This window comes from Pan troglodytes, chromosome 13 (assembly GCF_028858775.2).
Source record: "Pan troglodytes isolate AG18354 chromosome 13, NHGRI_mPanTro3-v2.0_pri, whole genome shotgun sequence".
Taxonomy (NCBI): Eukaryota; Metazoa; Chordata; class Mammalia; order Primates; family Hominidae; genus Pan; species Pan troglodytes.
The window spans coordinates 34,325,207-34,349,379 of record NC_072411.2 but is presented as its reverse complement, the minus strand read 5'-3'; the positions used below and the strand labels follow the sequence as shown (position 1 = coordinate 34,349,379).

Below are 24,173 nucleotides of genomic sequence, written 5' to 3'. Positions count from 1 at the left end.
GACTCCTTCAAAAAGCTTCTAGAACTCATAAATGAATTCAGCAAAGTTTCAGGATACAAAATTAATGTACACAAATCATACCTCTGCTGTACACCAACAGCAACCAAGCTAAGAATGAAATCAAGAACTGCAAAAAAAAAAAAAAAATACTTAGGAATATTTCTAACCAAGGAGGTGAAAGACCTCTGCAAGGAAAACTATAAAACACTGTTGAAAGGAATCATGGATGACACAAACAAATGGAAACACATCCCATGTTCATGAATGGGTAAAACAATATTGTAAAAATGACCATACTGCCAAAAGTTGTTTACAAATTCAATGCAAGTTCCATCAAAATACCACCATCATTGTTCCCAGAATTAGAAAAGACAATTCTAAAATTCATATGGAACCAAAGAAGAGCCCGCAGAACCAAAGCAAGGCTAAGCAAAAAGAACAAATCTGGAGGCATCACATTACCTGACTTCAAACTATACCATAAGGCTGTAGTCACCTGAACAGCATGGTACTGGTATAAAAATAGGCACAAAGACCAATGGAACAGAATACAGAACCAAGAAATAAATCCAAATACCTACAGCCAACTGATATTTGACAAAACAAACAAAAACATAAAGTAAGGAAAAGACCCCCTATTCAGGCCGGGTGCAGTAGCTCACGCCTGTAATCTCAGCACTTTGGGAGGCTGAGGCAGGTGGATCACAAGGTCAGGAGATGGAGACCATCCTGGCTAACATGGTGAAACCCCGTCTCTACTAAAAATACAAAAAATTAGACTGGTGCGGTGGCTGGGGCCTGTAGTCTCAGCTACTCCGGAGGCTGAGGCAGGAGAATGGATTGAACCAAGGAGGTGGAGCCTGCAGTGAGCCGAGATCCTGCCACTGCACTCCAGCCTGGGTGACAGAGCAAGACTCCGTCTCAAAAAGAAAAAAAAAAAAGACACCCTATTCAAACAAATGGTGCTGGTGTAATTGGCAAGCCACATGTAGAAGAATGTGAATGGATCCTCATCTCTCACCTTATACAAAAATCAACTCAAGATGGATCAAAAACTTAAAACTTGAAACCATAAAAATTCTAGATGATAACATCAGAAAAACCCTTCAAAGCATTAGCTTAGGCAAAGACTTGATGACCAAGATCCTAAAAGCAAATTCAATAGAAAAAATGATAAATAGGTGAGACTTAATTTAAGTAAAAAGTTTCTGCACAGCAAAAGAAACACTGAGCAGATTAAACAGACAACCCACAAAGGGGGAGAAAATCTTCACAATCCATACATCTGAAAAAGGATGAATATCCAGAATCTAGAAGGAACTCAAACAAATTAGCAAGAAAAATACGAAGAATCCCATCAAAAAATGGGCTAAGGACATGAATAGACAATTCTACAAAGAAGATATACAAATAGCCAACAAACATATGAAAAAATGCTCAACATCACGAATGATCAGGGAAATGCAAATCAGAAACACAATGCAATACCACCTTACAGCTGCAAGAATGGCCATAATAAAAAATTTAAAAAATAATAGATGTTGGTGGGGATGGGCTGAAAAGGGAACACTTTTACACTGCTGCTGGGAATGTAAACTACTGCAACCACTATGGAAAACAGTGTGGTAATTCCTTAAAGAACTAAAAGTAGAACTACCGTTTGATTCAACAATCCCACTACTGGGTACCTACCCAGAGGAAAAGAAGTCATTATATGAAAAAGATAGTTGCACACACATGTTTATAGCAACATAATAAGATGTTTTATAAATATGTTATAAAATTCCTCTATTAAAAGTTTATTAGAGTTCATCAGTGTTGATATCATCTTTCCAAATTAAAAAAATGTTTTCTGTTCGTTGTTTTGGTTTTCGTTTGTTTGTTTTGATGCATGGTCTTGCTCTGTTGCTTACTGTAGCCTTAGCTTCCTGGGCATGAGTAATCCTCCCACTTCAGTGTCCCAAGTAACTGGAACTACAGGCATGCACCACCATGCCTAATTGATTTTTAGAAATTTTCTTATAGAGTCTCACTGTGTTGCCTAGGCTGGTCTGATACATCTGTGTTCAAACAATCCTCCCACCTTGGACTGAAAAAATGTTGAGATTACAGGCACAAGCCATCATGTCTGGTCAGAAATGTTTTTTTCTTATTTTTTTCTTTCCTTTTTTTTTTTTTTTTTTTTTTTTGAGACGGAGTCTCTTGCTTTTTTGCCCAGGCTGGAGTGCAATGGCACAATCTTGGCTCACTGCAAGCTCTGACTCCCAGGATCACACCATTCTCCTGTCTCAGCCTCCCAAGTAGCTGGGACTACAGGTGCCTGCCACCACGCCTGGCTAATTTTTTTGTATTTTTAGTAGAGACGGGGTTTCACCGTGTTAGCCAGGATGGTTTCGATCTCCTGACCTTGTGATCTGCCCGCCTTGACCTCCCAAAGTCCTGCGATTACAGGCATGAGCCACCAGGCCCGGCCCACAGGAATGTTTTTAACAAGCTTTCTTCCTTTCTTCTCCTCTCATCTCCCATATTTATGTCTTCTAGAATCTGAACACTAAATTTTCTTTTTTCCTCACATATAAACAATTATTTAGATTTAACCTTAAGATTTACTGTATATTCTTGCTTGTTGTACATACTGTACATCTTCCTCTATCTTGAATTTATTTATTTTGCTGGACTGTATTCTTAAGAAGTTTTTTCAGACAGTCTGAAGTTGGTAAGTTCCTTGTGTCCTTTTGTCTTATGTCTTCATTCTTCCCTCACAGCAAATGTTGGCTTGCCTGGGCATATAATACTTAGACAGAAGTTACAGTTCTTCATAACTTTGAAACATTATCTCTCTCTCTTTTAGTTTTTATTACTGATGAATACTATGATACCAAATTAATTCTTCAATCTCTAATAGGTAATATTTGGGTTTTACTTTTTTTCTTGAGGCATTTAGGATTTTTTTCTTTATCAGCTGAAATTTTACCATAATTTAATTTGACGAGATTTTTGCTTCTTCCTGTTAAGCACTCAGCAGGACCTTTCAATTAGAATCTCAAATCTCTCCTCCAGCTCTGGGATATTTTATTTTATTTTTTTCTTTTGAGGTTTTCCTCCCCATTATTGTATATTCCCTCCCTTTGTGATACTCTTATTATCCATATGTTGGTTCCTTCTTTCATGTCTCCTAATATCCATCATATACCCATCACATATCCTAATGTGCCATCTGCTTGCATTACTCTCTGGAATAATCCCTTGCCTAATCTTCCAGCTCACTAATTTGCACCTTCAGCAATATGCATCCATTATTCTGCCCATCAATTCATATTTTTGTTTAAAATTCTGAAATAAAATGATTGTCAACTTAGATCCAGTAATAGTTATGCAAACTATAAATTGCCTAAATGGAAAAATACTGGGATTCAGAAAATGTACTTCCTATGTACTCTTTATGTACTCTTAAGTGCAGGAGAAGTAACCCTCATGCTGTTACTTGATTACGTGCTGCAGCAAATGAGGTAATAATTTAAGAAAGAGGAAGACTTAGCATCTAGGGAGTAGGAAATTCAACCCTGGATTTTTTTGCTGGATCACAGCGAAAGGAAATCCCAGGAGACTGAACCAGACTGTAATCAGGCCAAGATGGTAATCAGCCCTCAAGGAAGGATAAAGATGGGGGGATCCAGGAAGGTGGAATCTGGAAAAAGTAGACTCCATACATTATAGAACATATTTGAGACACTGAAAACTTGGAGAAATAATAACTATATATAATGTACCAAAAAAAACACTTAGAAACACCAGGAAAACAAAAACTGTATGAGTGGTAGTAGAATCATAACCTCCCACATGGCTTTATAGTGAATAATATTAATAGAATTTATATTAATGCATATTAATATAATTATACTAATTGAGACAATGCTGCATTATACTAATGGAAACAATCATCCACACTAATGATACAAGTGGTGTCATATGCTATTGGTAGGTCAAGTAAGATGAGAGAGGCTGAAAACTGACTGCTGGATTTGGCGATGTAATCTTAACTAGAGCAGCTATGGGGAAATGTGTGTGCCAGACAAGATGATGTGGAGGTTGTGGGAAGCATGAATGGAGTGAGTTTTAAAAGAATTAGAGAAACTGAGGCAGTGTCTCTTGACAACTTGTGGTCAAGAACAGCAGTGAAAGGAGGGAGGGTAGCTAGGAAGGCTAATGGAATCCAATACCATCCCATGCCTACCAAGACTGGAGATGTTAACCAAGTTCCTAAGTTGATGGAAATGCACTGAAAGAGAGTGATGCTGGTGGTGCTGGAGAATTGAAGGGGCAGCAGCAGGAACAGAGTACTTGATTAGTCAAGAAGAGATGGGATCTTGGGCACAAGCTGAGGGGATTACAGTTAGAAGCAGGCACAGCCCAGCCATGGTGACATGAAGGCATATGGGGATTCAGTGCAAGAAATTTGCTAGATTTCATAGTAGAAGGTGGCATATTTTTCCTGATTGATTTTATTTTCTCAGTGAAAGGAGAAGCAAGGTCATGAGCTAGAAGGGAAGAAGGAGGAAGAGGGCAGGGAGTGATGTTTGGGAAGAGATGGAAAAGTGGGAAATGGTCATTCTGGCAAATGGGAGGCTGAATAGTCTAGAGAAATAGAGTAGGATTGCCTGGAAGCAGTGAGCACTGGCTCATTGTCTGTGGCCTGAAATTTAGAGGAAGACCAGGTAGCACAATTGTGTGTTTTTTTCTCCAGCCACTGCTCAGGTAAGTTTGTGATACATTTTCTTGCTGTTGTTGTTTATTTTGATTTTTTGAGACAGAGTTTTGCTCTTCTTGCCCATGCTGGAGTGCAATGATGCGATCTCGGCTCACTGCAAGCTCTGCCTCCTGGGTTCAAGCGATTCTCCTGTCTCAGCCTCCTGAGGAGCTGGGGTTACAGGTTCCCACCACCATGCCCTGCTAATTTTGTATTTTTAGTCGAGATGGGATTTCACCATGTTGGCCAGGCTGTTCTCGAACTCCTGATCTCAGGAGATCCACCCACCTCAGCCTCCCAAAGTGCTGGGATTACAGGCATGAGCCAGCATGCCCAACAAGTTTGTGATAAAAATTTGCATTTAATAAGGATAAGAGTTTTGCCACAAAAGCAAGAGAGATAATGGAATGGGAACTCAGGATATATAAAAGGTTGTGGTTATAATGCACTATGGATTGGGTATGGAGAAAAAAATGGGAACATGAGATGTGTGATAAAGTCATATAAATTCATGGGTTTATGAATTGAAGTTTCCCTCAGGACAAGGTATTGCTGGAGTTGGGATACTAGAGGGAAGGATGCATAAACTTCAGGGATGGGGTTGCAGATTGATCATGGAAACTGAGGTTTTGATTTTTTTAAAATAAGGACTAGTGAATAGTCATGGAGGAGGATGAATGAGATAGGATGAAGAACACCATTTGCTTTCCAAAAGTGATAGAGACATTGACATAAAATGAAAAGATACAAAGGTTTTGAAGTACAAAATGCTGTAAATATTCATGTATACATAATTTTTATATCACAAAGACCAGAAAAAAATGCATGGCTTTTGTTGTGGGTTGAATCGTGTGCCCCCCCATCCCAAAAATATGTTCAAGTCCTAACACCCAGTATCTATGAACATAACTTTATTGACCAACAGGATCTTTGCAGATATAATCAAGTTAAGATGAGACCACATTAGATTAGGGTGGGCCTTAATGCAATGATTTCTGTCCTAAAAAACAGAAGAAACTTTGAACACAGACACACCCAGAGGGAAAATGCCATGTTAAGATGGAGGCAAAAAGTGGAATGATACAAGCCAGGGGATGCCAAAGATTGCTGGAAACTGAGTCTAGGAAGAGACAAGGAAGAATTCTTCTCTAGAGCTTTTAGGGAGAGCATGGCCCTGCTGACACCTTGATTTCAGATTTCTATTCTCCAGAAGCGTGAGAGAATTAATCTCTGTTGTTTGAAGCCACCCAGTTTCTGGTACTTTGTTACAGCAGCCTGAGGAAACTAATATAGTTTTGAAACATGCATTAAAAAGCACTGAGAAACTAAGATGAAGAACAAAATATAGACTACATATGACAGCTCAAGAATTATTTTCTGTGGGAGATTGCAGAAGTGACCAAATCCTTCACTCTTGACAATGTGACATTGTAGCCCCTTATTTCTTCAAGAGCTGAAGTCTATTCCCCCATCCCTGGAATGCTGGCATTGTGACTTATTTTATCTGACAGAATGCACAACTCTGTTCAGTCTCTGGGGCCATTGTGACTGCTATGACTTCGTGAGTGTGTGACCTGCTGAAGTATAAGACCAAGTGGGGCAGAGATCCCTGTTGAGGGCCCCACCCCACCCCAGGACCCAGCTGGTGCAGTTGACAAGGATGCGTGAGTTCTATTATATGCAGTGTGAACTTAGAAGTTGACTCAGATGCAAGCGTGAGCCTGGCTGAGGCACACTCAAACTACTGATTTATAGAATCATGAGTTAAACACATAGTAGGTTTTGTTTTGTTTTGTTTGTTTGTTTGTTTTTGAGACAAGTAATCTCCTGTCTCAGCCTCCTAAGTGGCTGGGATTACAGGTGCATGCCACCATATGCAGCTAATTTTTTAATCTTTTGTACAGACAGGGTTTTGCCATGTTTCCCAGACCGGTCTCGAACTTCACTGCCTAAGCTTCCCAAAGTGCTGGGATTAAAGGCCTGAGCCAACTTGCCTGGCTCAAATGGTAGTTTTTGAATGCAATAGATAACATATGTCCCAGAACAGAAACCATGTAGGTCACATTCATTGATCATAATGCAATTAAATTCACAAAAGGACATAAAGAGTGTTCTGTAAGTTATTTATTCACCTCAAGATTGAAAGGAACCCGAGGACACTCTTTAAATGCAGGCTTGGATTAAAGAGGAAATCAAAATAATAGTCACATACCATTTGAAAATAAATAAAAACAAAAGAAGTACATATCCAAAACAGAGGAAAATAGCTTAAAATCATACTCAGAGGAAAACTTGTAACATTTGTTAAATTTATGAAACACAAGAGTGAAAATAAATTAACTTAACTTCCATTTCAAGAAAGTGGTAATAACCGTGGTAGCTGATATGCATTTAGGGTTTGTGTGTTCTAAGTCTTTCATGTGTATTACTTCATTTAATTCTCATGTCACACTACAAAATGGGCACTATTATATTGCTATGTTATGGATGAGGACACTGAGATACAGAGAACAGCATGTCTAGTAAAAGGCAGACCAACTACTAAACAATCTAGTACAACAAACTGAGAGGAAGTTTCCAGAGCTCAAGCTTTTTTTTTTTTTTTGGACACAGTTTTGATCTTGTTGCCCAGGCTGGAGTGCAATGGCACTATCTCAGCTCACTGCAACCTTTGCCTCCTGGGTTCAAGCGATTCTCCTTCCTCAGCCTCCCAATTAGCTGCGATTATAGGCATGAGCCACAACGCCCCGCTAATTTTTTGTTTTTAGTAGTCATGGGGTTTCACCAAGGTCGTCAGGCTGGTCTTGAACTACTGACCTGACGTGATCCACCCGCCTCGGCCTCCCAAAGTGCTGGGATTAGAGGCATGAGCCACTGAGCCTGGCCCCATGCTCTTAACACTGAACTATCTATGTCTCAGATATACAGCAGCAAAACAAAACCAGAGAAAGTGGAAAGCAGGTAATACAGAAGAAACAGAGGTGAAATGAAGAATATAATTCTCAGGGAATATATAGAGAACGCAAATATATTTAACAAGCAGTAGAAATGCTAAATAAAACAACAACCTCAGAAGAAACCTAAGGTTCATCCCCAAATAGGAAATCTATTCTGAATGCTCTAAGAGAGAAATAACACAAACCTACAATGAGGTGATTATTAGAATAAACTTTTCCAGAGAGCAGAACGTGTTAGGAGCTTCTTAACTTATTATATTACTACCCCAAATCCTAGTATAATCTTGATAACCAAATTATACCCTAACAGAGTAACAACAACAAAAAAAAAAAACAGCCAGAAAACTAAAGGAAAATGTCTCAATGAATAGAACTGCAAAATTTTATGGAAAGCAGCAAACAAAATCCATCAACATATTAAAATTATTACAGTACAACAGTAATGCATGGAAATTCATCATTACTACATTTAGCAATATAATTCCTCTTATTAAGAAATATTACTTTCTAAAACATATCACCATGAAAACAAATGTCAATCAACAGGTTGAAAGTAAATTTCTTGTTAATACATATAACAGAAGAAAAAAGATCAAAACCTAGAAAAAAACACACACAAAGAGTTCATAAATAAGATGAATACCTAAACAGAAAGAAACAAGGAGTAAATAGCAAGGGGAATACAAAAGAATAAGCTTATAAGAGGATGAAGAGGCAGGGAGAGATGGCTCACACCTGTAATCCCAGCACTTTGGAAGGCCAAGGCAGGAGGATAGCTTGAGCCCAGGAGTTTGAGACAAGCCTGGGCAACATAGTGAGACCTCGACTCTACAAAAAATTTAAAAGAAAATTATCAGGTGCAGTGGTTCACACCTGTAGTTCTAGTTGCTCAAGAGACTGAGGATCTCCTGAGGCTCTAATTGCACCATTGCAGTAAAGCCTGGGAGACAGGATGAGATCCTGTCTCAAAAAATAAGAGGATGGCCAATATCTCCTACCTGGAAAAATTAACATAATGTAATGCCATAATTGTTCGCCTGATGGAAAAAGACTAAAAGGATTAATAAGAGCCAGCTTTTATTGTTTGTTTGTTTTTGTTTTGAGATGGAGTCTTGCTCTGTCACCCAGGCTGGAGTGCAGTGGCATGTGATGTCGGTTCACTGCAACTTCCACCTCCCAAGTTGAGGCAATTCTCCTGCCTCAGTCTCCTGAGTAACTGGGATGACAGGCGTCCACCACTTAAGCAAAAACAAACACACAAACCCCAAACTCTATTCCTAACTATACACAAATATCTGTGTAAATATATAGAAACCGATCTGAAACAACTAAGGTGAAATTTTTAATAACGGTAATTTTGGGAGGGAAATGAAAGTAACAAGAGAGAGGAGGTTGATATAGCAATGGGGACTTTCATTTTAACTTAAAAAAATTAAAACATAAGCAAATATTATCTTAAACATGCATGTAATTTGCATTAGCAAAAAGAGAAATGAAGTCCCAGAAATATGCTGACATTTAAGAAAACACTAGCGATGTGAAGTCATTATCCTCAGCAAACTAATCCAGGAAGAGAAAACCAAACACCACGTTCTCACTTATAGTGGGAGCTGAAAAATGAGAACACATGGACACAGGAAGAGGAACAACACACATTGGGGCCTGTCATGGGGTGGGGTTAAGGGAGGGAGAGCATTAAGAAAAATAGCTAATGCATGCTGGGCTTAATACCTAGGTGATGAGTTGACAGGTGCAGCAAACCACCATGGCACACGTTTACCTATGTAACAAATCTGCACATCCTGCCCATATACCCCAGAACTTAAAAACAAAACAAAACAAAAACAAAACGCTAGCGGCAAAATAAAGTCTCAAACTGAAAAAGTGACAGACCAATTTTTGGTTCAAATAATGGCTCTCAACCCAGGTGTTATAAAGTAAAGACAAAGAATTTGATCACATATTGCAATTAAGACATACAGCAAATGACTAGAAAAATTATTCTCAACACATATGACGGTTAGTAGCTAATTTCCTTAAGAGGAAATGGTCATAAAACAATGAAGGGGGGAAAAGGAACACTTGAAAAATGGGTGAACAGCTAGGCCTGGTGGTGTGTGCCTGTGGTCCCAGCTACTCAAGAGGCTGTTGCAGCGGAATTGTTTGAGCTCAGGGATTGGAGGCTATAGTGAGCTGTGATTGGGCCACTACAGTTCAGCGTGGGTGACACAGCAAGACCTTGTCTCTAGTTTTTTTTTTTTTTTTTTTTTTTTTTTTTTTGAGACGGAGTCTAGCTCTGTCGCCAGGCTGGAGTGCAATGGCGCCATCTCGGCTCCCTCCAACCTCTGCCTCCCGGGTTCAAGCGGTTCTTCTGCCTCAGCCTCTTGAGTAGCTGGGACTACAGGCGCCAGCCACCACGCGGCTAATATTTGTATTTTTAGTAGAGACGGGGTTTCGCCATGTTGGCCAGGATGATCTCGATATCTTGACCTCGTGATCCGCCCGTCTCGGCCTCCCAAAGTGCTGAGATTGCAGGTGTGAGCCAGTGCGCCCGGCCTAAAATTTTTTTTTAGTTAAAAATTAAATAATTAAAAAGTGGGTGAAAGACATGACAAGGCAGTGAAAAGAAAAATGATAAAAAGACATCAACTATGACCACCTTGATTGTTAGCAATAAAATGAAAACCAACATCCTTTTTATATATCAAAGACTAAACATTTTTATTGTAAATCAAGTGATCCTCAATAGTGTGAGAAAATAGACCCGTTTACATTTTAGGCTGAGTGAAAAAAACAAAAACTGTTTTTCCTCCGCTCTCATATCACAACAATTAACACAGAAGATTTCTGTGACAGCATGTCTGGGGATTTCTCTCGGTCAGTCAAGCACACAATGCATTCTGCTCTGGAAATCAGTTGGGTGTCTTCTAATTCAATTATGAGGCTATCTACATGGACATAGCGTTAGATTACACAGGGCTGACTTCCACAAGACTGGCCTCCCACTCTAATACCAATGGCAAGCCCTAGGTTGTTTTACCTGTGCTTCTGACCAACTGGCTATAAATCAGGTTTCCACCACTCCTGATTTAGTTGCATTAATTTGCTCGAACAGCTCACAGCACGCAGGGAAACACTTACATTTACCATTTTATTATAGCGGATATTGCAAAAAATTCAGAAAAAAGATTCATGGGGCCCTGCATGGGGGGAGGGGCACACTACCTTCCAGGAAGTTTTATCTAGAAGCTCTCTAAACCCAGTCCTTTTCAGTTTTTATGGAGATCTCATTCTATAGGCATCATGGGTAAAACCATAGGCTATTGGTGATCAGCTCAACCTGAGGCTCTCAACCCTCCCTGGAAATTGGGGTTGAGGCATTGCCATTCTCAGTCAGAGTAAAAGAATTTACACAAACTGAATTTTAAAACAGATTAGCATAACTGAAAACTTAATTAGATGATTGAATTATCTGGAGCCACACCTTGATATTACTAACCCAAGCACCCTCATCCAATAAATGCTCCACCCAACTGGCCCCGGAGTCTCTACATTGTTCCAGAGCAGAAGAATATTTATACAACGTATATCACCACTTTTTCTTAAAAGTCTTTTCACTTACATGGGTAATTCTTAAGCTGCCATGCATCAGGGTCAGTGGGAGGGCTTGTTACCACACAGATCTGTGGATCTCCGGGGTCTGTGGGTTGCAAGGATGCTGCTGGTGTCAAAACCACAATGTGAGAACCACAGAACCACTACATGGTTTTCAGTGTTTAAGTGCATTTAATTCATAATGTAGTTGAGCAACAAAGCTTGTAAGTTCTCAGATTGTCCCAAATGTGTCACAAGACATCAAATCAGGAGAACAGTTTCCTACGAGGTGTAGCCTGGGAAAGTTGGGGGTGACTCATGGAAAGGAGGAGTGAAGCTCCGCCCTTTCCGCTGCCAGGCTGCGCCCAAGGCTATTTAAACCCGCCCTGTGGGGGAGGCCCCGAGCTCAGATCTTCTCAGAGCAGAGCAGCGGCTGGAGCGTTCTGCCGGCTCAGCGTGGACCTGGAGCTTACAGCGTCTTACGACTTGGAAGTAGAATCAGAGGATAGGACAGTACACTTGGGTAAGTAAATCTCTGTCTGTCACATTGGTTTGTTCATTTCCATTTTCTTAAGGAGCACATATGTCACAACAGACAAAAACACACACACACATAAACACACACACAAACTCCTTCATTCTGGGGGTTAGAAAATTGGTAGGGGTCCCTGGGAGCTGCAGGTTTCCTAATCATGTCTGCGTCTAAGAACAGTGGGGTCTTGTCTGGCTCTTCTTATGAACGGTCCCCCAGCCCGGACTCCCCAAAATCCATGCTAGCCTCACCCAGCTTCTCCTTCTCCCCTCCCAGAAACTCAGACTTAAGAGGAAGCTCCTCACCAGGGACCTGGAGCTACCATTCACCATCCTCTAGGGCTTCACCACACTCACCTCTGTCATCAGCAGAATCCCACAAGCTCCCATTTCCCTTTCCTCACCGTGATGGGCAACCAATGAAGCCATTGGGCTCTCCCGTGTCCTCCTCTGGGGATTCTTTAGAGTCACCACGTTCGTCAATAATATACCACATGTTCTTACTGCCATCACCCAGCAGCTCACCCCCAGCTCTCGGGGAGTCTCCTGTGTCTCCCAGCTACTCTCCAAAAAACTCCAGATTTCATCTGGAGTCAGCCCCCAACACCCAGGAATCACCTACAAACTCACGAGCCTCACGGTGCTCCTCGCCTATGTCTTTCCTCTCTTCACCCCCAGCCGTCCTGGACTCTCCTGTGTCTCCCAGTTACTCTCCAACCATCCCCAGGTTTCTGCGGGAGTCAGCCCCATGTACCTACGAGTCTCCCAGAGACTCACAGGTCTCGGGAGATTATGAGCGGTCCCTCAGCCCTGACTCCTCAAGATTCATGCCTGCCTCACCCAGCTTCTCCCTCTCCCCTCCCAGAAATTCAGACCCAAGGGGCAGCTCCTCACCAGGGATGTGGAAGTACTCTATATCATCCCGCAGGACTTCACCACTCTCACATCCCTCATCAACAGAATTTCACAACTTTACATTTCCCTTTCCTAACCAAGCAGGACAATCACTCATGTCATTATGCTCTCCCTTGTCCTCCTCTGGAGATTATTCACAGTCACCTCATTCATCAATAATATATCATGTGTTCTTACTGCCATCATCCAGCAGCTCACCCCTAGCCATCAATGACTCTCCTGTCTGTCCCAGCTACTCTCCAACTACGCCCAGATTTCAGCGGGAGTCGGTCTCCCACACCCCAGAAACACCTACAAACTCACAGACCTCAGTGAGATCCTCGCCAGTCTCTCTCACGTCCTCACCCCCAGCCCTTACGGACCCTCCTGTCTGTCCCAGCTACTCTCCAAACATGCCCACATTTCAGCGGGAGTCAGTTCCAGGAACCAAGGGATCACCACCAAGCTCACCACTTTCACTGAATTACTCCTCAGTCTCTAGCACGCCTTTATCCCCAACCCTCAGGGACTCTCCTGTCTGTCCCAGCTACTCTCCAACCGCGCCCGCATTTCAGCGGGAGTCAGTTGCAGGCACCCAGAAATCACCACTGAACTCACCAATTTCACTGCGTTACTCCCCAGTCTCTCTCATGTCTTCACCAGCCCTCATGGACTCTCCTGTCTGTCCCAGCTACTCTCCAACCACGCCCAGATTTCAGCTGGTGTCAGTTCCAGGCACCCAGAAATCACCACCAAACTCACCAATTCCACTCAATTACTCTCCAGTCTCTGTCATGTCTTCACCATCCCTCAGGGACTCTCCTGTCTGTCCCAGCTACTCTCCAACCATGCCCAGATTTCAGCGGGAGTCAGTTCCAGGCACCCTGGAGTCACCAGTTTCACTGAGTTACTCCCCAGTCTCTCTCACGTCTTCACCCCTAGCCCCCTGGGACTCTCCTGTCTGTCCCAGCTACTCTCCCGCCACGCCCAGATTTCAGCCGGAGTCAGCCTCCTACACTCCGGAATCACCTACAGACTCACAGACCTCACTGAGATCCTCCCTGGTCTCTCTCAATTCTTTGCCCTCAGCCCACAGGGACTCTTGTGTCTCTTTCAGCTACTCTCAAAACTTCTCTAGATTCCAGCTGGAGTCAGTTCCAGGCACCCAGGGCACACCACCAAACTCACCAATTTCACTGACTTACTCCCCAGTCTCGCTCATGTTGTCACCCCCAGCCCTCAGGGACTCTTCTGTCTCTCTCACCTACTCTCCAACCATCTCCAGATTTCACCTGGAGTCAGCTTCACGGACCTTACTGCAACCCTCCCCCATTTCTTTCACCTCTTCACCCCCAGCCTTCAGGGACTCTCCTGTGTCTCCCAGCTTCTCTCCAGCCTTCCCCAGATTTCTGCCGCAGTCAGCCCCAGGCACCCAGGAGAACCCTAGACACTCACAGGCCTCATGAGACTATCTCCCTATGACCTGTATCTATACAGGGATGGCTCCCACGTATCCCTCAGTGACCCCAAACCCATCTCCACTTACACTCAGACACTCTCAGGGCCTGACAGCTACTCCCCGTTATTGTCCTTCAGTTCGAAGCCCTGGCCAATCTACTAGCCAACATGACACAGTTACCTGGCCATTTCTCCACATTTCTGGTGAGGGCCCCACACCCAGCCGCAGAAGAGCCCCTCCTGCATTCCATCCTCACACACAGGCCTGTCCATCTACTTGCTACTGTCACACTCTTGCCAGCAGAAGAGGCCCCTGTAATGGCTGATATCACCACCCAGGCTATCCTCACCCCACAGCTGTGCAGCGGGACCCTCCTGCGGGTCCACATGGCTGCCAGAGCCCATGCTGACACGAACCTCCAGCATGTCAGCGTCCCTGCGGGTGACACTACCGGTGACATGGCTAGCATGCCCCTCCTCCCTGGCAGTGACACTGTTGATGTGAGCCCCAGTTTCAGATCTGTCATTTGTAAATAGGACCATTTTCCCTTTTCTCTCTCTCTTCCATTCACAGGGCTTTTCATTCTCTCTGTTTCTGCCTCCCTTTCAGATATTTACTCACCTTTTTCTCATTCACTATGTCTGCCGTGGTCTCGATGAGAGTGTGCCACATAAGTTTCCCCCATTAAAAGTCATGAATTCAGTGGATTTTAGTATATTTGTGGTTGTGCATATTCAATTTTAATTCGCAATCCATTTTAGAACATTTTATCACCCCCGACCAAAGAAAAACCCTGTAAACATTATTCACTCCTCATTCTGTCTCAAACCCTCTCCCTGACCCTCAGCCCTAGGTAACAACTACATAGAGCGGTCAACCCCATATCCATAGATTTCCATATTGTGGACATTTCCTATAAACAGAATTGCACAGTATGTGAGACTTTATGACTGACTTTACACTTAGCACAATATTTTCAAGATTCATCCACATTGTAGTCTTACCCACAGTGGGAAACCATTTTTTTTTTTTTTTTTTGGTTTTAGTATCACCGGGTGTTTTCTCCTTCCTTCCGTCCTTCCTTCCTTCCTTCCTTGCTTCCTATTTCTCTCTTACTCCTTCTGCCCTCTCCCATTCATATGCCTTAGGTGCATCCTACATTCTGTGAATTTTGGGGAAATCCTCGACAGTTGCAGGAAAATTGTGTTATTGTTATTATTTACCGCTATCTCTCTTTCTTGGTTCTCCATCAATTGTAAACATCTATTGGTTTCTCCCAAGTCACTCAGTATATTTTAATTAGGTACACTTCTTTTTCTTTATACAGCTATTTCTGGAGTATACGGTCACATACTCATAAACCCAGTGTAACTCAAAAACGCATCTAATATCCCAATAAACCCATCAAAAAGTTGAAAAATCATAAATCAAACCATCATAAGTCACAGTTTGTCCGTGGATATCGGCTTCATCAATTCCATTGTATTCCATAATGCTGTATACCATTAACAATGGCAGACTGACAGGGAGTGGATATTGATAGCATTTTAAAAATCAGTTATCAGAGGGATACTTTAACCTGACTGAGTAACTGATCTAATTGTTTTAGCACAATGAATGATTATGGGAAATGTTTTGAGACAGAGTAGTACATTTGTGAATGAAATTTTATGGCTTTTTTCACTTAGTAGGAACCTTTGTGTGTGGAAAACTGAGAAAATTGCTTTCTGCGGTACAGTCTGGCATTCATTGTAGATTAAAGCTTATTTTTCTGTGAATAAATCTTATTCAATAAAATACTGTTCTTTAAAACAAACAAACAAAAAAAAACACTGGTGATGTGAAGTCATTATCCTCAGCAAACTAATCCAGGAAAAGAAAACCAAACACCACATTCTCACTTATAATGGGAGCTGAAAAAGGAGATCACATGGACACAGGAAGGGGAATAACACACACTGGGGCCTTTCGGGAGGCAGAGCACTAAGAAAAACAGCTAATGCATGCTAGGTGATGGGTTGACAGGTTCAGCAAACTACCGTGACACACGTTTACCTTTGTAACAAATCTGCACATCCTGCACATATACCCCAGAACTTAGAAACAAAAGGAAACAAAACAAAACGAAAAAACTAAAACAAAATGCTAGCGGCAAAATAAAGTTTCAAACTGAGAAAGTGACAGACCAATTTTTGGTTCAAATCATGGTTCTCAACCCAGGTGCCATAAGGTCAGGATGAAGAATTTGATTACATATTGTAAATAAGACATACAGCAAATGACTAGAAAAATTATTCTCAACATATGTGTGTCTTCTAATTCAATGATGACGCTATCTACCGGGACATAGCATGAGATTCCAAAGGGCTCAGTCCCGCAAGACTGGCCTCCCACTCTAACAACAATGGGAAGCCCTACGTTATTTTACCTGTGCTTCTTAGCAACTGGCTATAAATCAGGTTTCCACCACTCCCAGTTTTAGTTGCATTAATTTGCTGGAAGAGCTCACGGCACTCAGGGAAAGACTTCCATTTACCATTTTATTATAGTGGATATTGCAAAAAATTCAGAAAAAAGATTTTGGGCCCACCATGTGGGGAGGGGAGCACTACCATCCAGGAAGTGTTATCCAGAAGCTCTCTAAACCCAGTCCTTTTGGGTTTTTATGGAGACCTCATTCTATAGGCATGATGGGTTAAACCATAGGCTATTGGTGATCAACTCAACCTGAGGCTCTCAATCCTCCCTGGAAATTGGGGTTGAGGATTTGCCATTCTCAGTCTGAGTAAAAGAATTTACACAAACTGAATTTTAAAACAGATTAGCATAACTGGAAACTTAATGAGATGATTGAATTATCTGGAGCCACACCTTGATATTCCTAACCCGAGCACCCTCATCCAACGAATGCTCCACCCAACTGGCTCCCAAGTCTCTATGTGGTTCCAGAGCAAAAAAAAGTTTATACAACGCATATCTCCACTTTTTCTTCAAAGTCTTTTCGCTTACATGGGTAATTCTTAAACTGCCATGCATCAGGGTCAGTGGGAGGGCTTGTTACAACACAAATCTGTGGATCTCCGGGGTTTGAGGGTTGCAAGGGTGCTGCTGGTGTCAGAACCACAACGTGAGAACCACAGAACCACTAGATGGTTTTCAGTGTTTCAGTGCATTTAATTCATTGTATTTGGCCAAGAAAATTTGTAAGTTCTTAGATTGTCCCAAATGTGGCACATGAAATCAAATCAGGAGAACAGTTTCCTACTAGGTGTAGCCTGGGAAAGTTGGGGGTGACTGATAGGAAGGAAGAGTGAAGCTCTGCCCTTTCCGCTGCTAGGCTGTGCCCGAGGCTATTTAAACCCACCCTGGCAGGCCTGTACTCAGATCTTCGCCCAGCGTAGCAGTGGCTGGAGCGTTTTGCAGGCTCTGCGTGGACTTGGAGCTTACAGCATCTTGTGACTTGGAAGTGGATTCAGAGGACAGGACAGAACACTTGGCTAAGTGAATCTGTGTCTGTCTGTCTGTCTCATTGGTTGGTTTATTTCCATTTTCTTAAGGAGCACATACCTCACACCACACACACACACACACATACACACAGACTCCTTCATTCTGCGGGTTAGAAAATTTGTAGGGGTCCCTGGGAGCTGCAGGTTTCCTAATCATGTCTGTACCTAAGAAAAGTAGGATCTTGTCTGGCTCTTCTTATGAATGGTCCTCCAGCCCGGACTCCCCAAGAGCCATGCTAGCCTCACCCAGCTTTTCCCTCTCCCCTCTCAGAAATTCAGGCTTAAGAGGAAGCTCTTCACCAGGGATCCGGAGCTACCATTCACCATCCCCTAGGGCTTCACCACACTCACCTCTGTCATCAGCAGAATCCCACAAGCTCCCATTTCCCTTTCTTCACCATGATGGGCAATCAATGAAGCCATTGGGCTCTCCAGTGTCCTCCTCTGGGGATTCTTTAGAGTCACCACGTTCGTCAATAATATACCACGTGTTCTTACTGCCATCACCCAGCAGCTCACCCCCAGCTCTCGGGGAGTCTCCCGTGTCTCCCAGCTACTCTCCAAACAACCCCAGATTTCATCTGGCATCAGCCCTCCACACCCAGGAATCACCTACAAACTCACGAGCCTCATGGTGCTCCTCCCCTATGTCTTTCATCTCTTCCCCCCCAGGCCTCAGGGACTCTCCTGTGTCTCCCAGTTACTCTCCAGCCATCCAGAGGTTTCTGCGGGAGTCAGCCCCATGCACCCAGGAGTCCCCCAGAGACTCACAAGTCTCGGGAGAATATGAGCAGTCCCCCAGCCCTGACTCCTCAAGATTCATACCTGTCTCACCCAGCTTCTCCCTCTCCCCTCCCAGAAACTCAGACCCAAGAGGCAGCTCCTCACCAGGGATGTGGAAGTACTCTACATCATCCCGCAGGGCTTCACCACTCTCACATCCCTCATCAACAGAATTTCATAACTTTACATTTCCCTTTCCTAGCCAAGCAGGACAATCACTCATGTCATTGTGCTCTCCTGTGTCCTCCTCTGGAGATTCTTCACAGTCACCTCATTCATGAATAATATACCACATGTTCTTACTGCCATCATCCAGCAGCTCACCCCCAGCCATCAATGACTCTCCTGTCTGTCCCAGCTACTCTCCAACTATGCCCAGATTTCAGCGGGAGTCGGTCTCTCACACCCCAGAAACACCTACAAACTCACAGACCTCAGTGAGACCCTCACCAGTCTCTCTCACCTCTTCACCCCCACCGCTTATGGACGCTCCTGTCTGTCCCAGCTACTCTCCAACCACACCCACATTTCAGCAGGAAGAGGTCTTGGGGCCGAAACGATCTATTCTGTAACTTTAAATGGGTAAGAAGCCTGGCTGGCTGATGTGGAGCCGGGTGTGGAATATGAGTGCTTCGTAGGCTACTTTTGGTAAGCAGAACTGGCACGGTGGGGTGAACCAAATGCCAGGTTAAGATGCCCAATGCCAATGCTCATCAGACCCCAGAAAAGGTGTTGGTTGATATAGACAGCAGGACGGTGGCCATGGAAGTTGGAATCCACTAAGGAGTGTAACAACTCAGCTGCCGAATCAACTACTCCTGAGAATGGATGGAGCTGGAGCGTTGGGCCCATACCCGGCCGTTGCCAGCAGTTGAGAGTGGACGGGAGCAGCAGGGGCAGTACACCCGTGTGAGTGCAGTGGGGGTCCTCCCGTCCCCTCCTCCCCCCTCCCCTGCAGCCCCACGGAGTCTACGCCGGGAGGAGTAGGAGGAGGGCCGCTGCGGTAAGCTTTGAAGCCTAGGGTGTGGGCCCAGGTGGATCGGCCACAGGTGCAGATCTTGGTGGTAGTAGCAAATTTTCAAACGAGAACTTTGAAGGCCAAAGTGGAGAAGGGTTCCATGTGAACAGCAGTTGAACATGGGTCCCAGGTGAACAGCAGTTGAACATGGTTCATTTGGTCCTGAGAGATGGGTGAGTGCCATTCCGAAGGGATGGGTGATGTCCTCTGTTGCCCTCAGCTGATTGAAAGGGAGTTGGGTTCAGATCCCTGAATCCAGAATGGCGGAGATGGGCACCATGAGGCGTCCAGTGCGGTAATGTGACTGACCCTGGAGAAGAATGTGGGAGCCCTGGGGAGGGTTCTCTTTTCTTTGTGAAGGGCAGGGTGCCCTGGAATGGGTTCGCCCCGAGAGAGGGGACTGTACCTTGGAAAGCATCGTGGTTCTGGTGGCATCTGGTGAGCTCTGGCTGGCCCTTGAAAATCCAGGGTAGACGGTGTAAGTCTCACGCAGGGCCATACCCATGTCTGCAGCAGGTCTCTGAGATGAGCAGACTCTGGCATGTTGGAACAATGTAGGTAAGGGAAGTCCGCAAGCTGGATCTGTAACTTCGGGATAAGTATTGGCTGTAAGGGCTGGGTCGGTTGGGCTGGGTGTGTGCCGCCACTCGATGAGGCCCCGCTGCCCCCCCAAGCCCCAGGAATGCCTGTTGTGGCCCTCCCCTGCCCCAACCCGTGTGCTGCTCACTCCCTCCCCTGCCCCCTCTCTCCCTGTCCTCCCCCTCTATGGAGGTAGCTTGTGGGGGTGGAGGGGTGGCAGTGGCCATACAGCCCCAGTGGCAGGGCATGATCTCCCGTGAGGGGGGGCTGGTGGTGGTGGTGACTCTGGACACAAGCTGGGCCCTTCCCATGGATTGCCCCAGTTGTGGCCACCCATGGGGAGCCCAGTGGGTGCTGGCGTGTCCTGTCTCGCTCCGCGCTGTCATGCGTGTCGGCGTGGGCAGGGAGTGATTGGGTCAGTGGGTGGCAGGCGGGGTGGTTCATTCCCCCACCTCCCCCGCAGCCCCATCTGTCTCCTGTCCCCCCCTCCGTGGAGGTGGCGGGCCGCGGGCTGGTCCCCGCCACAGGGGCCACGGTTCCGTGCAGCACCTCGGCCAGTGCTTAGCAGCCGACTTATAGAACTGGTGTGCACCAGGGAAATCCAACTGTTTAAACAAAGCATCGCGAAGGCCCTCGGGGGGTGTTGCCAAGTGATTTCTGCCCAGTGCTCTGAATGTCAAAATGAAGAAATTCAATGAAGTATGGGTAAATGGCGGAAGTAACTATGGCTCTCTTAAGGTAGCCAAATGCCTCGTCATCTAACTAGTGACGTGCGTGAATGGATGAATGAGATTCCCACTGTCCCTACCTACAACCCCAGATTTCATCTGGCATCAGCCCCCCACACCCAGGAATCACCTACAAACTCACGAGCCTCATGGTGCTCCTCCCCTATGTCTTTCATCTCTTCCCCCCCAGGCCTCAGGGACTCTCCTGTGTCTCCCAGTTACTCTCCAGCCATCCAGAGGTTTCTGCGGGAGTCAGCCCCATGCACCCAGGAGTCCCCCAGAGACTCACAAGTCTCGGGAGAATATGAGCAGTCCCCCAGCCCTGACTCCTCAAGATTCATACCTGTCTCACCCAGCTTCTCCCTCTCCCCTCCCAGAAACTCAGACCCAAGAGGCAGCTCCTCACCAGGGATGTGGAAGTACTCTACATCATCCCGCAGGGCTTCACCACTCTCACATCCCTCATCAACAGAATTTCATAACTTTACATTTCCCTTTCCTAGCCAAGCAGGACAATCACTCATGTCATTGTGCTCTCCTGTGTCCAGTGAAACCACAGCCAAGGGAATGGGGTTGGTGGAATCAGTGGGGAAAGAAGAACCTGTTGAGCTTGACTGTAGTCTGGCATGGTGAAGAGACATGAGAGGTGTAGAATAAGTGGGAGGTCCACAGTGCCCCCCTATCCCCGTGAGGGGGTGGGGTGGGGTCCTGTGGGCTGCCCATGGAATACTACTACTCTGATCGTTTTTTCACTGACCTGGTGAGGCAGGGGGTGAGCCCCGAGGGGCCCTCCCTTCTGGCGCCAAGTGCCCAGCTGCACGCCAGCTGGGTGTTGACCCGTCCCGAGGACAGTGCCAGGTGGGGAGTTTGGGATGGTACACCTGTCAAACGGTAATGCAGGTGTCCTAAGGAGAGCTCAGGGAGGACAGAAACCTCTTGTGGAGCAGAAGGGCAAAAGCTCGCTTGATCGTGATTTTCAGTGCGAATACAGACTGAAAGCTGGGCTTTGACGATCATTCTGATGTTTTTAAGCAGGAGGTATCAGGAAGTTACCACAGGGGATAACTGGCTCGTTGCGGCCAAGCATTCATAGGGATGTTGTTTTTTGATCCTGTGATGTTGGTTCTTCCTATCATTGTGAAGTAGAATTCACCAAGCATTGGATTGTTCACCCACTAATAGGGCATGTGAGCTGGATTTAGATCGTAGTGAGACAGGTTAGTTTTACCCTCCGTGATGTGTGTTGTTGCCATGGTAATCCTGCTCAGCATGAGAGGAACCGCAAGTTCAGACATGTGCTTCGTTGAGGAGCCAATGGAGTGAAGCTACGGTCTGTTGGATTGTGACTGAACGCCTCTAAGTCAGAATCCTGCCCAGGCAGAAGGATACAGCAGCGCCGTGGAGCCTTGGTTGGCCTTGGCTAGTCGGTTCCCCACCCCCGCTGGTGGGCTGCCTCGCCCTTGGTGGGGTGTGCCCCACCATGTGCCAGGACTGGGTCCGGTGCAGAGTGCCCTTCCTCCTGGGAAGGGTGTGGCTGGAAAGGTGGCCTCCTTGCCCGTTATGCAACACACGTTCGTGGGGAACCTGGTGCTAAACCATTTGTAGACAACCTGCTTCTGGGTCAGAATTTGGCCACACATGGCCAACCTCCACTTGTGGCTGCTCCTCGGTCGGGTCTCTGGGGTCGACCAGCTGCTGCCTGAGGGTGTGAAACAGCTGGCAGCTCGCCATGTCCCAGGTCGACCGGCAGGCTCTCTGGACCGAGAGGTGTGCAGGGGTGCCTGTTGGGATGAGCTGGATCTGGAGCGTCCGCATCTTGGTCGGAACCTCCAGGGTCGATCAGCTGCTGCCAGCGAGCTCCGGACTTAGCCGGCGGCTCCCTGTGTCCCAGATTGACCAGCAGGCGGCCAGTGGCGGTCCCACTGGATGGTGCAGTGCACCCATGTGAGGGCACCTATCCCCGTTCACGTGCGGGTGGCCCTCACCAGCCTCAGCCTTTGGTGGAGCTGGGACCACGTGGAACTCCCTCTCCTACATTTTTTCAGCCCCACTTTGTTTGCTTCCGCCGTACTTTTAAGAGGGAGTCACTGTTGCCGTCAGTCAGTAATACTTCCTCCTTTTGTTTTTTTGGTTTTGTCTTGTGTTTTTTTTTTTTTTTTTTCCTTTCTTTCTTTCCTTTTTCTGGGGATGGAGTCTCGCTCTGACGCCCAGGCTGGAGCTGGAGCTGGAGTGCAGTGGTGCCTTCTCTTCTCACTGCTGCCGCTGCCTCTGCCTCCAGGGTTCAAGCGAACAGCAATTTTTGTATTTTGAGTAAAGATGGAATTTCACCATATTGGCCAGGCTGGTCTCGAACTCCTGACCTTCCACCCGCCTCGGCCTCCCAAAGAGTGCTGGGAGTACAGGCGTGAGCCACCAAGCTCGGCCAATTCCTTTTTTTCTTCAATCTTATTTTCTGCACGCTGTTGTGTATAAACATACATTTATATATATATATACACACACACATACACACATACATACATACACACACATAAATATGTAGTGATAAAACTATATAGATTTTCCATAATTAATACTTGTTTATATTATAAATGTTAATTTTAATGTATGAATATGTATTAAATGAAAACCCATTTCATTTACATATACATGTGTATGTATATCCTTCCTTCCTTCCTTCCTTCTTTCATTTATTATTTTTTATTTTCGCTTATTTTCTTTCCTTTTTGGGCCTGCCTGGTCTTCTCACTCTGGGCCCTGGTGACAGCCTCCCAAGTAGCTGGGACTACAGGGATCTCTTAAGCCCAGGAGGCAGAGGCTAACGTGGGCTGTGATCGCGCACCTCCACTCCAGCTTACGTGAGGTGGGGTGAGGTGGGGTGAGGAGGAGTGGGGTGGGGTGGGGAGAAAACAATTGATTGTGATCTTAATTACCTTTTAGCTTTATTCATACCCTCTTATTTGCTTGTTTATTGTCATGGGTTATTATATGTCATTGTCATGTTCATCATTTGCTTGCTTGCTTGCTTATTTCCTTCCTTCCTTCCTTCCTTCTTTCCTTCTTTCCTTCTTTCCTTCCTTACTGGCAGGGTCTTCCTCTGTCTCTGTCACCCAGGATCACCCCAGCCTCAACGCTTTGGACCAACCAAGCGGTTGTCCTGCCTCTGATCTCTCACATCCCCATTACTTGGGACTACAGGCATGCACCACAACACCGGTTGACTTTTATGTTGTTTCTCATGTTTTCCATAGGTAGGTAGGTATGTAGGTATGTATGTATGTATATATGTGAGTGAGATGGGGTTTGGGGTTCTATCATCTTGCCCAGGCTGGTCTCGATCTCCTGTTCTCAAGCAATCCACCTGCCTGCCTCGG

General features: G+C 45.2%; 1 long non-coding RNA gene across 1 annotated transcript in view; it reads right to left on the bottom strand.

Moving 5' to 3' along the window:
• Positions 1-24,173, bottom strand: part of ZNF285CP (zinc finger protein 285) — a 206,785-nt gene that overhangs the window by 19,477 nt on the left and 163,135 nt on the right. The window lies entirely within an intron of this gene.